We start from the raw sequence: 13,131 nt of genomic DNA, 5'->3' as shown, positions 1-13,131 counted from the left end.
CCCCATAGTCAGCGTGTCCTTGAGCAAGACTCTGAACCCCTAATTGCTCCCGATGAGCAGGTTGGTGCCTTGCATGGTTTCCTCCATCGGTGTGAATGTGTGTGTGAATGGGTGAATGTAATGCACAATCTATTTCGAATAAAGTGCTATGCACAATTTACCATTTATTTATTTACCATCAGCAACAACAGTTTATCTCTTGCCTCAACGCGTATGTGCGCACACGTGCGTGCGCGTGTGTGTGTGTGTGTGTGTGTGTGTGTGTGTGTGTGTATGTGTGTGTATGTGTGGGTGGGTGTGCGCGCGCGTGTATCTGTTTAGGCCAAATCCCTCAAGAGTTGGATGGTTGGGGTGTGTGTGTGTGTGTGTGTGTGTGTGTGTGTGTGTGTGTGTGTGTGTGTGTGTGTGTGTGTGTGTGTGCTGTGCTATCAGCCCCTTGCAATCATGTGAGTGTGTGTGTGTGCGTGTGTGCGTGCGTGCGTGCGTGCGCGTGCGTGCGTGCGTGTGTGTGTGTGTGTGTGTGTGTGTGTGTGTGTGTGTGTGTGTGTGTGTGTGTGTGTGTGTGTGTGTGTGTGTGTTGCGCGTATGTGCATGTGTGTGTTTGCAGGGGCCCAGCATGGCTCTTGACTCGCGCAGGGTCGTCGGACCACCCTGGCAGCGGCTGTGCCAGTCTGGAGCTGGAGATAAAGGCATGGCCTAAAGGAGAGGCTGTGGGCCCCTATCCCCCTTCATCCCTCTGAACTTAATCCCCCTCTCTTCTCTTCCTCTTCCTCTCTCCATCGCCCCCTCCTGCTCTCCCTCTCCACTCGCCCTTTGCTTGCAACCTCTCTCTCAATGCCGTGTCCTTCAGATGCCACTCCGTCATGTCCGTCTTTGTGCTTCGTTCTGCCTTCCTCAAATCATTCTCCTACCTCTTCTCTCGCTCGCTCGCTCGCTCTCACACACACACACACACACACACGCACACGCACGCGCACACACACACACACACACACACACACACACACACACACACACACACACACACACACACACACACACACACACACACACACTCACTCGAGACCTTCTCTTTGCCCTGTCTTCCTACAGTTAACTTTCATTTCACCTTCTGTCCGTCCTGCTCTCCTGTTTCCACGCTGACCCCCCCCCCCCCCCCCTCCCCCCTCTGGCTTCCATCCTTTCAACCTCGCTTATCCCCCCGACCAAAATTCTCCCAGGCTGTTTTGATGGATCGCTACAGATGGTAGATCACTTCGACCTTGAACGTACATTTCTCTGTGTGTGTGTGTGTGTGTGTGTGTGTGTGTGTGTGTGTGTGTGTGTGTGTGTGTGTGTGTGTGTGTGTGTGTGTGTGTGTGTGTGTGTGTTTGTTGTTGCGTGTTAGAGCTTTAGAGTGGCTATGTCGGGATCAGTTGAGACCCGAACGGTTTGTTTTGGGTAAGGCCAACAAATTTCAAATACGAGGCATGGAATGGCCTGGGATTATATGGTGGAGATATAATTTTTGTTCTTTCTTTAAAAACAAGTTTTCTGCAGTGCTATTGTTGCTTGCTTGTGTACAGTACAGTCTAGTCCAGGGGTCTTCAACGTGTTCAGGCCAAGGAGCCATTAGCTGAGGGATGAAGCAGGGACCCCCCACAACCTATTCATAGATTCCATATAGTTTCGTTGTTTGACAGCACAATCATCAGTGTATTTTGGATTCTTGTCAATTTGTGTTTTCAGATATTTAACCACTTGAACAGTCAATACGTAATAAACTTGACCTTTCACTCTGTACTTAGTCTGCTCTTTTTCCCCTCTACACCAAACCTCTTTGCCAAAAATAGCCGATCTACAAGCTCACAACGCCTCGCCTCAGAATATGGATCCACAGGATTCAAGTGGTTAATATAAGAAAGGAGAAAAAAAAGTTTCTATCACACAAAGATTTGGAAGACCCCCTTTAGTAACTCTGAGGACCCCTTAGGGGTCCCGGACCCCCTGTTGAAGACCCCTGGTCTAGTTGGGTGTGAACAATGGAAAGCAATGCTATTTAGAGCTCCTCAAATCAACAACAAAGTCAGCAATCTTATCTTCAAAATATAGCAAGAATTGAGGCAAACAAAACATAGACAATCCCATCCGTGCTTTTATCACCATTAGGCAATGTGACGGTAATGTGTCTTCTTTCTAGCCTCTTATTATCTTGAAAATAGAGCGAGTTGTTCAAGCAAGACATTTATCCATGCCGTTATCTCCATCAGGCTAAATTACTGTAATGGTCCTCTTTCAGGTCTTCCCATGAAAGCTACCAGGCAGTTGCTCATTCAGAATGCGGCTGCTATAGTTCTAACAAGAACACATTACACCAAATCCTCAGATCTCTGCACTGGCTTCCATTGAGTCATGTATTATTATTATGTGAAAATACACTGCTGCTTGTCTTTAACTTGCTCAAAGGTTCAGGACAAAAATACATCTCTGACTGGCTTTACATTATGAACCTTCACAAAGGCTCAGATCATCAAAACAGGATGAGATATAAGCTACATTATATGGGCACGGTGGTGCATTCAGCAGAGTTGTCACCTTACAGCTACAGTAGAAGGTACAGGGTTCGATTCCCGCCGGGAACGTTGTGGGCACTGGAGGCGTGGTCTCTCCTCTTATCGGCGCCCATACCTTGGGTGGGGTTGGCAAAAGGGCAGCCTTTTTTTGTGATGTTTTCCCCGTGTCCCTGAGGCCCTATGGGGCTGTTAAGTCTGACATAATGTTGTAGGCAGAGGAGAACTTTTGGGGCCAAAAGGCCCCAGTGCCCATGAATCTTTTTACTATTTTTACTATTTACAAATTTTTCTTCTCTTTGTTGTTGAAAGGAAAGTGGTAGAATTATACTTTAGTCGTTATTTTTGTCTCGGATCTGTTGAAATAGCGAGGGACAGATATTGATAATAAATCTGCTTGGAGGTCTGACTACAAAATGATGTCACGGCTTAAAAGCCCCTGGGTATGTACCTGCAGTAATCCTGGTCTCTATACTGCCTCCTGATGGAGGGGAAAGGAACTGGTTGGAATAACGTGTTCCTTCCACACGCTACGTCCTACCGGGGAAACTCCTCCCTGTCAGGTGATAAGAAACGGCTTGTACTCCTTATGCATTGAAGGAAGCATGAGCTCAGTTTGGGGCTCTCCCCAGGTTGGCAGAGGGAGAGTAGCACCCAGGATTACAGCTTAGGCAATTGGCACCGGGTGAAAAATGGGTTACAAAATTGTGAGATAAAAATTCCACATTAAGATGTCTGAACAGAAGGATGCTCTCTTACACAATATGAACAGCAGTTTGTGGCTGACAGTGTGCAACTTGCCTGAGTAGACTAACTAAAACAGTTACACTTTAAGTTCTATTCTTTTTATGCCATTTTATTTATTCATCGGTTTTATTCCCTCTCCTCTTTATTTTTTTATTTTGAAATTTCACTAGAGGATAAGTCCCTTGAGATGCAGCATCTTGATTTTTAGGGCGTCCTCTTTAAATTCATTTTTCATCACTTATCTAATGCACTTTGAATTGCCTTTGTGTATATATATATATATATATATATATATATATATATATATATATATATATGTGCTATACAAACTAGCCTTGCCTTAGCTTCAAACTGATCGTACAAAACCCTGAGCTTTCTGTTAATGTAAATTGACTAAAAGAATACAGTATACTTGAAATGATCGTCTTCTGCAAACAATTTTAAACAAAAAGGAGTCAGCATCTAAATAAAATGACAATATTAGCAGCACTTCTGCACATTTAAAGGCTACAATGTATTGAAATGACCTCGAATGATATGATTATTATAACTGTGGTTGGTAGAGGACAGGGTGACACAGATAAGAGTTACAAAAAGCTCACTGAGATACTGAAGTTATAGCAAATGGAGAGTTTCTGCTTGGAAAGATTGTAGGACTTTCTTACAATGTCTTTATGGTGTTCCACAAAGCTGGCAGATTAAAATAAATCTAAATCTAAGCGTAAAATGCAGGAAAAATGTAGGGTTACCCCCCAGTGCTGGGGTAAAGTGAGACACAAGACCACTTTTTTTTTTAAACAATCACATTTTCACTACCTTTTGTCTTGAATACATTCTGATAACTTCCATTGTTAGGAAATCCACAATTACTGGGAAATGTGTACTTTTTTACTGATATATCTTTTAGTTAGCCTCTGAGCAAATGTAAAATGTGTCTCAGTTTACCCCACTCTCCCTACTGCATCTCCAGAGGCTAATTCTCAGGCAACAAGGAATAAAGTTAGAAGAAGACAATTATGTTTTGTCTGAAAAATAAATGCATTTATTGATTTGGTAAATAAGAGGGCAAACTTCAGTAGTGCAGATTAATTATTAAGTTCTGTTTTGGAGAGATGTGATACAGATCCTGGTATTTCAGGTTCTGGGTGGATTTTAAAACAACAAGCACATCTGTTTGTTATTCCCCAATCTGCAGTATGTATTTTTTATGAATTCTGCTTCCTTCAAAGGCACCCCCTGCCCCTGCCTAGTTGCACTCTGTCCTGCAGCCTGTTAGATGATAGGGAGTATTTCTTCAGAACTAGAATACTTAATGATTGGTTTTCATTTTTAAGACCTAATCTTGTGTGTGTGTGTGTGTGTGTGTGTGTGTGTGTGTGTGTGTGTGTGTGTGTGTGTGTGTGTGTGTGTGTGTGTGTGTGTGTGTGTGTGTGTGTGTGTGTGTGTGTGTGTGTGTGTGTGTGTGTGCTCAGATGTGTCTGCACTTGTGCGAGATGTGTCTGTGACGTGCATTTGTGAGTGATTGTGCTCAGACATAATAAACAGTACCATTTTCAATTCAGTCGGCCTCAGCTGATTGAACACCAATGGAACTGGCTCGGCAGGATCATTTCCTCTCTTGTCATTTTAAAAACATCATTCTAATACTGTATATTGGCTCGGTGATAGGATACAGGCGATCACCTTGGCACTGTAGCTAATCCTTTATTAGATACTTGTTTTCTCCAGAAAAAGAATTGGGAAATCCTAGGACCCAAAGTCCAGACGACCAGAGGTAGAGCAGCCAGGCACTGTACAATATAACAGGATTTATTAAACTACACAAAGGTGGCACAAGCCTCACGGAGTGAAGGCACAGGTCAAATCCGGGAAAGCAGTCCAAACAAATGTAATCCGAAAAGGGGAGCAGGCAATGATCCAAAATCCAAAAGTAACAAAAGGTAAGGCATTCAGGTCAGGCAGGCAGAACTGTCGCCAGGACGCGAGTCAAGTACTAGGAACTGCACGATACAGAACCTGAGACAGCTAGGGCTCAGGCAATAGAATACAGAAAAAAATACAGAATTCTGAGACGGAACTCAGAAATAGGCAATATACAGCTGGACAAAAGACAAAGGATAGCGATGCATGCTTACAATCTAGTAACGGGTGAAATGGAAATGTGCAATTAGATACCAGCAGGGAGAGTGGAAATGGAAAGTGAAAGGGGCTAGGTCAGTGTTTCTCAACCACTGTGCCTGGGGACCTTTGGTGTGCCCCTGGGAAGGGTCAAGTGTGCCCCTTGAAACTGCTTGAAAGCCAGTATTGTATTTATCATTTTAAAAATGATTGAAACTAGTGAAAACAGCCGATCTACAAGCACACAACGCCTCGCACCGCGAGGCGTTGTGTGCTTGTAGATCTGCTGTTTTCACTACTGTTGTGCGACAGCCTTGTATGATGAAGCAGGGCTTTACTTTGCGAAGAAACATACAAATTTGAAACTTGGAGATACAAGGTTTCTTCCCGACAGTGACGATATCTACACCCCCGTATTATGTTGGTGTGCCCATGGATTCTTGGGACATAAAAAGTGTGCCCATGCAGAAAAAAGGTTGAGAAACACTGGGCTAGGTAACTAGGTGAGGGAACAGGTGTGAAGATGAGCCTGAGGTGAAATGGAAAGAATGTGGGAGGAGGGGCTGGGGGTGACCGTGGCTCAGAAGGTAAAGCGGCCACTTGAGAATCGTAAGGTTCACGGTTCGATCCCTGGCTGTCCTTGAGAAAGACACTTGACCCCTACCTACTCCCAACGAGCAGGTTGGGGCCTTGCATGGTGTGTGAATGTGTTTCTGAATGGGTGCATGTACAGTAATGTCCATTGTGAAGCATTTTGGATAGAGGTGCTGTATGAATGCACCATTTCTTTATTTCACCACTTTTCCCAGAAGGGAGAGACAGCTGTGGCAGGATAGGAGAGACAATTGTTGTTGTTCTTGTTCTTGTGATTAGGTTTTTTTTTTGCCTTTGTGAAAAAACTGAAAACTTGTTTGACATATTTGTCTAAATAAATATATATATATATAAAAACAAAAGGATAGGAGAGACAGAGACAGATTCCGGCAGTGTTATATTATGACAAATATAACTTGGATGACATTTGACATAACTGTGGATGATATTTTTCGTGTTATGTTTTTAAACTGGGGGCAGGGGAAGTTCAAATTAAATAAACCATCAAAATGACAGAATGTAAGAGTTCAGCCTTCCTGCACGGCCTTATGGGACATCCTACTGAGCAAAGGAAGCACTCGATGTTTCGCCATGCACGTGGCCAATCAAGGGATCTAATGCTCCTTAACTGTGACAAGACACAGAGGGCCTATTTTGATTTTGTCTTAACACATCTGTTGCCATGGCTTATTTCTGTCTGTACTGTGCTCTTGCCATGTTTTTGACCAACTTCGAAGACAGCCTCCGCATTCAGTTTTATCGTGACAAAATCACACAACACATCGAATGAAAGAGGAGATTCTCTAGTTTCACCCGGTCCAAGAACCATGTTTCTACGATGTTCGTTTCTGTATTTATAGGCCAGACAAAAAAAAAAAAACGGCCAAAAATGACCCCTTTTTAGACCTTGTTTTGAGAAAAACAGCTTTTAGTGAATGATACTGTATCAGGCTGAAAACTCACTTGATCTTTTTAGCTTTGATTTCAATGACTTCAATATTGTATTTACAGTATTTTTCCTTCAAAGAAATACAAAAGAATAAGACAAATAAGTGTTTTTTATTTTGTTTCTTTACCGTTTTCAATCAAGTGTATTCTTGCTAGTTCAGTGTTTCTCTGGCTTGTTCACATTGTTTCTCACATTGTGTGTCTGCGCGCGTGCATGCGTGCGCCTGTACGTGTGCACGTTCACAGTTCAGAGTCTGCATGCATGCTCGTGTGCGTGTGCATGTGCATGTTCACAGTTCAGAGGCTGCGTGCGTGCACGTGTGAGTTAAGATGAGGCCGGTCAGAAACAGCAGGCAGGCCAAGGAAAGTTTTCAGTTCTCCAAAGGGAAGTCAGCAGGCTCCTCTGCACGAACCACTACCTATAAATATAGAAAAATAAAATCCATTTACAATACAATACAATGTGTCTCACACACACGCACGCACGCACGCACGCACGCACGCACACACACTATTTCTCTCTCCCGTTCCCTCTCTCTCTCACACACACACACAACAATAAATACTTTTTCTCTCTCTCTCTTCCTCCTTCCTCTTTCTCTCACACACAATACATTCTCACTCTCTCTCTCACTCACTCACTCACACACACACACACACACACACACACACACACACACACACACACACACACACACACACACACACACACACACACACACACACACACACACACACTTCTCTCTAACCCTCTCTCACACAATCAATCACACAGTCAATTCAATGGAGCTTTATCCTCCCTCCCTTTCTTTCTTTCTCTCTCACACACACACACACACACACACACACACACACACACACACACACACACACACACACACACACACACACACACACACACACACAATAAACACATTTATCTATCCCTCCAGCCCTCTCTCTCTCTCCCCCTCCCAGATGGGAGGAAAAAAAACACAAATCAATTTACACCTTTAGCCTAAAAGTTTTAGCAGACACATTTATCCTACCCAGAGCGATTTAGATTATAAAAAATAAATTGATTCATCTGACGATTATATAGGCTATATAAAATACAAACTCACTGGAAAGTTGTGGTCTGGGTCTCTGGGAATGGGATGTGTGCCTTCGATCTCGCTGTGGTTTCCACTCTTCACCGAGTCAGTCAGGGGACTACACAACGCCTCCCCATGCGAGGCGTTGTGTGCTTGTAGATCGGCTGGCGTTGTGTGCTTGTAGATCGGCTGTTTTAGACTGCGTCTTCTGAGAGCTGAATGGACTCGCGTTAGCGACTGGTTCCGCGCACCACCGCGACCAGCTGCTGTTGTTAGCGCCACCGTCTTTGAAGGAGGTGACATTGTTGTAATGAAATAGAACACGTTTTTTTGTCACAGTGACCCACTAACAGGACATTCACAGCAGCCCGTGATAGACTAGAGTGTGTTGTGATGATGATGATGATGATGATGATGATGAAGAATATGTTGTTTGTCACCGCGACCGACTAATTCTTGTGGGGGTCCGCTCACTATCCCGACGGGCCGCTGTTCCGGCTAGCGTGGGCAGGTTTTTAGTTACTGAGGTAAGGTTACTGAGGTGATGATGAACCACAATCGTTTGGAGTGGACCAGGAGGAACCAGGACATCACGGCGTGCGGACAATCGGTCCGGCCGACGGCTAAGCAGCGTGAGGACCGGGACATCACGGTGCGTGATCGGGACATCGTGGTACGTTGACCAGGACGACTTGACGGCGACCCGCGAAGGAGCCGTATCACGGCGTTTGGAACCGAACCGGCCCGGCTCCGCGTCACCGTTTGGAAGAGCCTGCCCGCTTGGAGTTGATCGGCGTCTAGAGAACCGAACCGGCCCGGCACCGCGACGCCGCTTGGAGAAGACTGCCCGTTTGGAGTTGATCGGGGACGGGGAGAACCGGCCCGGCGACGCGGCGGCGGCACCGCAGCCAGCACGTTTGAGCCACTTACCCAGCGAACTATCACCGTTTGCCGTTTGGAGCAGTCTGCACCGTTGGAGTTGATTGAGCAGAGCTCAAACGGTGATCATGATGATGATGAGTAAAATGGATAGTCCCGCTGCTGTTGTAGCGCAGCGTCGCCATCTTTGATGGTGAAGTAGAAATTACAGCGACCCACTCGTTTGTTTGATGTGATGATGAAGCTGCAGAATAATGTAACGATAGGCAGGCAGACTAGAGTTGTTGGTGGGTGATGATCACAACACAAGTAGATAGTGTGTCACAAACACACACCCTGGCTGGCTTGCTTCAGTCCATTGGTTTCACTTCAGCAGGGGGTACACTAATCTGACAATGGCGCCATCGTGTGTAATAAAGGTGAAATTGACTAGCCTGGACCTTTTATATATACTCTATGGCCTGGACGCACTGAAAAGCATTTCGTCATAGCGAGTTATTATGAATTTCATATTTGAGCCATTTGAGCCATGGTTTAGCAATATTGTGGTTCATGGGAAGCATTTGTCTTTGTTTTTGGTCACATTACTTGTTGAATATGTGATTTCTGACTTATTTTTTATCACAGAAGCAACAAACTTTGTAACAAGATGGGTGAGAGTGTAATTAACCTAATTAAGTAATTAAGGCCAAACTCGGGAAACTCGGGGTTGGCACAGCGGTCTATTTGAAAACAAACTCGGGAAACTCGGGGTTGGCACCATATGTGTTAAGTACCAGGTCTTATATGACTTAACTTAAGACCTGGAGGTGTGGCCAATGGCATTCGGCTGTTTTGTGTTCAGTTAATTAAGACAATCAAAATAGGGCCCTCCATGTCCTAAAAATGTAGCCTGGCAAGCCAGCCCTGATACTGTGCTCACTCATTCCTTCCCCAGTATCAGGTCTGGACTATAGGCACCGTGTATGAGATATTCTTCCGATTGGCTGCACTGTGATGATGTCAGATGTTTTGCTACGCTGATTGGTTAGAGGAGTCTGTCTGTCAAGGCAAGTACTCCCGCCCACTTTTCAAGCTGCCTATAGGCCAAAGTCCAGAGTCCAGACTCATATTATGGGAAGGAACGGGTGGCTTGTCAGGCTACTAAAAATGCTACCTACCCAGGAAGCTTCCTAGCAAATAAGACAGGGCCATTGATTTTGTTTCTCTTTGTTCGAGTCAATGTGAAACATGCCTTCTCTCCTATATTATCTCAACAGGGAGCTCTCCCTGTTTCACACTCTCTTCACATCTCCGATCAGTGGAGTCAGTTCAGAAAAAGCTAAGGTATGGCAACATGACTGGTGTCTTGCACGCGTGCGAAGGCGCGCGTGCAAGACACCAGTCATGTTGCCATACCTTAGCAACAGGCATGATACATTTATTATAAGAAGTACATTCTATTTTTCCCCCCATTTCTACGGTTTCTTGGGCTGGATATGGCAGCCTGGAACGGTTGTTCAAGTGCAGCTAAACTTGGCATGTTAGTAAACGTGCCACAATTAACAATAATGAATTGCACCTGTGCAGCTGACCTGCGGAACCTGGGAATATTTGGTCAAGATGGGGAGAATACAAGAGTGGAGAATATTTATAATACCTTGTTAAAGTGACCATTTTGTAAAATTTAGCATTTTACATTTTTTAACAACATTTCTTTTACATAATTTAACAACATAATAACCAGAACAGATAGACAAAGAGACATTCATGGATTTATATTAAAAAGTAACTTTTATTTCCCCCCCTGGACCCAGGGTATGGCAGCTGCATACCCCTGCCATACCCAGTTGACGCCCCTGCTCCATTGTTCACTCTGGTTTGCACTTTGCAGTGTCACTCTCCTCCCCTGCATCCTCCACATTCCCGCCTCGCTCTCCTCCTCGCTCTCTTGCACCCCTCGTTCCTCTCCGCCTTTCAAATCAACGTCGACTCTTCTGCCCTTTCATCCTTTTGAGTATGTTCACTCTTCCCTCGCATTCCCCCCCTCCTCCTCCTCCTCCTCCTCCTCCGTCTCCTCGGTTTTCCCCCCTCTTCCTTCATCTGTGATTCCGTTCTCTCTGCAAGCTCCTCCTGTGTAATACTGACTAAGGTCCTGTCATAGGGGCCTAATTAAGAGAAGAGGTTATAGCTCTCTGCTGTGACAGCGACACACGTACTGTAGCACGCACACGCGCGCACGCACACACACACACACACACACACACACACACACACACACACACACACACACACACACACACACACACACCAGATACATACAGTATATGGGCATGCATTCACCCACACACACGCATGTGACGAGACATTATGCACATGCACAATAACTGATCAAAAGTGATGAGAGAAAATGGGTTCCAGCTAGGTTCTCACAGTGATAATGTGTCATGTGCTTTACGCCTGCTGCTTTGGATAATCACACATGCACATGTGCAGACATGCATGTACACGCACAGACACACACACACACACACAGATACACACACACACACGTTTGCACACACACACACGTTTGCACACACACACACACACACACACACACACACACACACACACACACACACACACACACACACACACACACACACACACACACACACACACACACACACAGAGCATGTTTTTGACCTTGTAGTCTGCCTCACATTGTACAGTATGCATGTGCACGGTAACAATCAAATGTTTTGTGTATATATAAACTTGGGTAAACATTGGGTAAATAATTTTACCCACTACTAGTGTGCATTTTCTGTTAAGTCCCGCCCAATCTCTCTTGCTTTTGGCTGTGCGTTGAAAGGTCAAAGTTGAATTTGGCAGACAGTGGAAATCCGCTGTGCTTACTGCATCACCAGAGTGTAACACCACACTTTCTGCCTGCCTGTGTCCTGTGAGGATGGCAATGCCAGTCAGTTCAAACAACTTTGGTCCGGTTGGGCTAGTGGTGCTCTTACACATACTCTTGCGCATCTGGTCATTCCTACTATCTTTCTGTCTTTCCTCTCTGTCTTTGCTTCTCTGTGCATTTGTTTCTGGCCTCTCTTGTACCCGCTCCTGGCTCCCCTCTTCTTCTCCCTCTCTATTCCCTATACACTCCCTTTCCTCGCTCTTTCCATAACCTGTCAGTCAGTGGGGTTGGAGAATGAAGTGATGCAATGAGAAAGACAGGTATAGATATAGGCATAAACTCGGCCCTACCCAAGAGGGATGGATAGAATGAGGCAAGAAAGGGATACATATTTTTTTTTCTTATTAAGGGAGCTGTCAGATTTTGAGACTGAAACGAAGACTCAGGGGAGGCGAGTTGGTTTTAAGAACGGAGAGGAACATTGGCTGGATAATTGGAGATGGGGAGCATTGATAAGATGACAATGGATGGATCACAATATGCATAGGCCTGCATAGCCATTTATTATCATCAAATCGGATCACAAGAAGGCGGTTTTTAGCTGGGTTTGACTAACAGGTGCAAGGTCAAAAACACTGGTCATCGACTGCGTTCCTGGGGATCCAAATTACTGCTGGTTTTCATTCAAACTAGCTTATTAGGCACTAAATTACACCTGCAACACAAGGTGTGTGCTATTCTCTACCTGGCAGAGGATAACGCTAACAGATGTCTGGGTCCAAAGGATTGGAGTTAAGTACCATTGTAGTCTCTTCCTCAGATGGTCACTGACGGTCTGAAAGCAGCATGGTCAGCATGGTGTGGTTCAGGCAGGAAAAGAAGTAAACACTGCTATACTATACTTCAGGAAATTCACCCTAGCACTGAACACTTTGTGCCAGTGCACCTGTACCAAAATAGGGCCCTAAAAGGTTCAGAAAGTGCAATGGTTATTTGATATGCGTACATACAAAATAAATTATAAAGAAAATACAAATCCAGAAGTTTCTCTGTGTTTGCTGACATAACATAGAACATGAGATAGGCTGCTGCTGCTGTGCTTATGTATAAATAAAGAAATATTAAAGCCATTATTCAAGAGATTGCGGATATTCCCTTAATTTTGCTGAATTCACCATGCCTGCAAATCTTCCTTACAGTGTAGGTGGGTAAAGGCCACTTTGTGTCAGGCTAACTACTTCACAGAACATAGGAAACTAGCAGCAGTCAGGTTTCCTGGTTGTTGAGAACCATTGTTTAAAAAAGAAACCCCACTAAAACAATAAACAATATAGCTGTT

The sequence above is a fragment of the Nannobrachium achirus genome (genome assembly GCF_963921795.1).
Source record: "Nannobrachium achirus genome assembly, chromosome: 10".
In the NCBI taxonomy this organism is placed as follows: Eukaryota; Metazoa; Chordata; class Actinopteri; order Myctophiformes; family Myctophidae; genus Nannobrachium; species Nannobrachium achirus.
Note: the sequence above shows the minus strand (reverse complement) of the source record.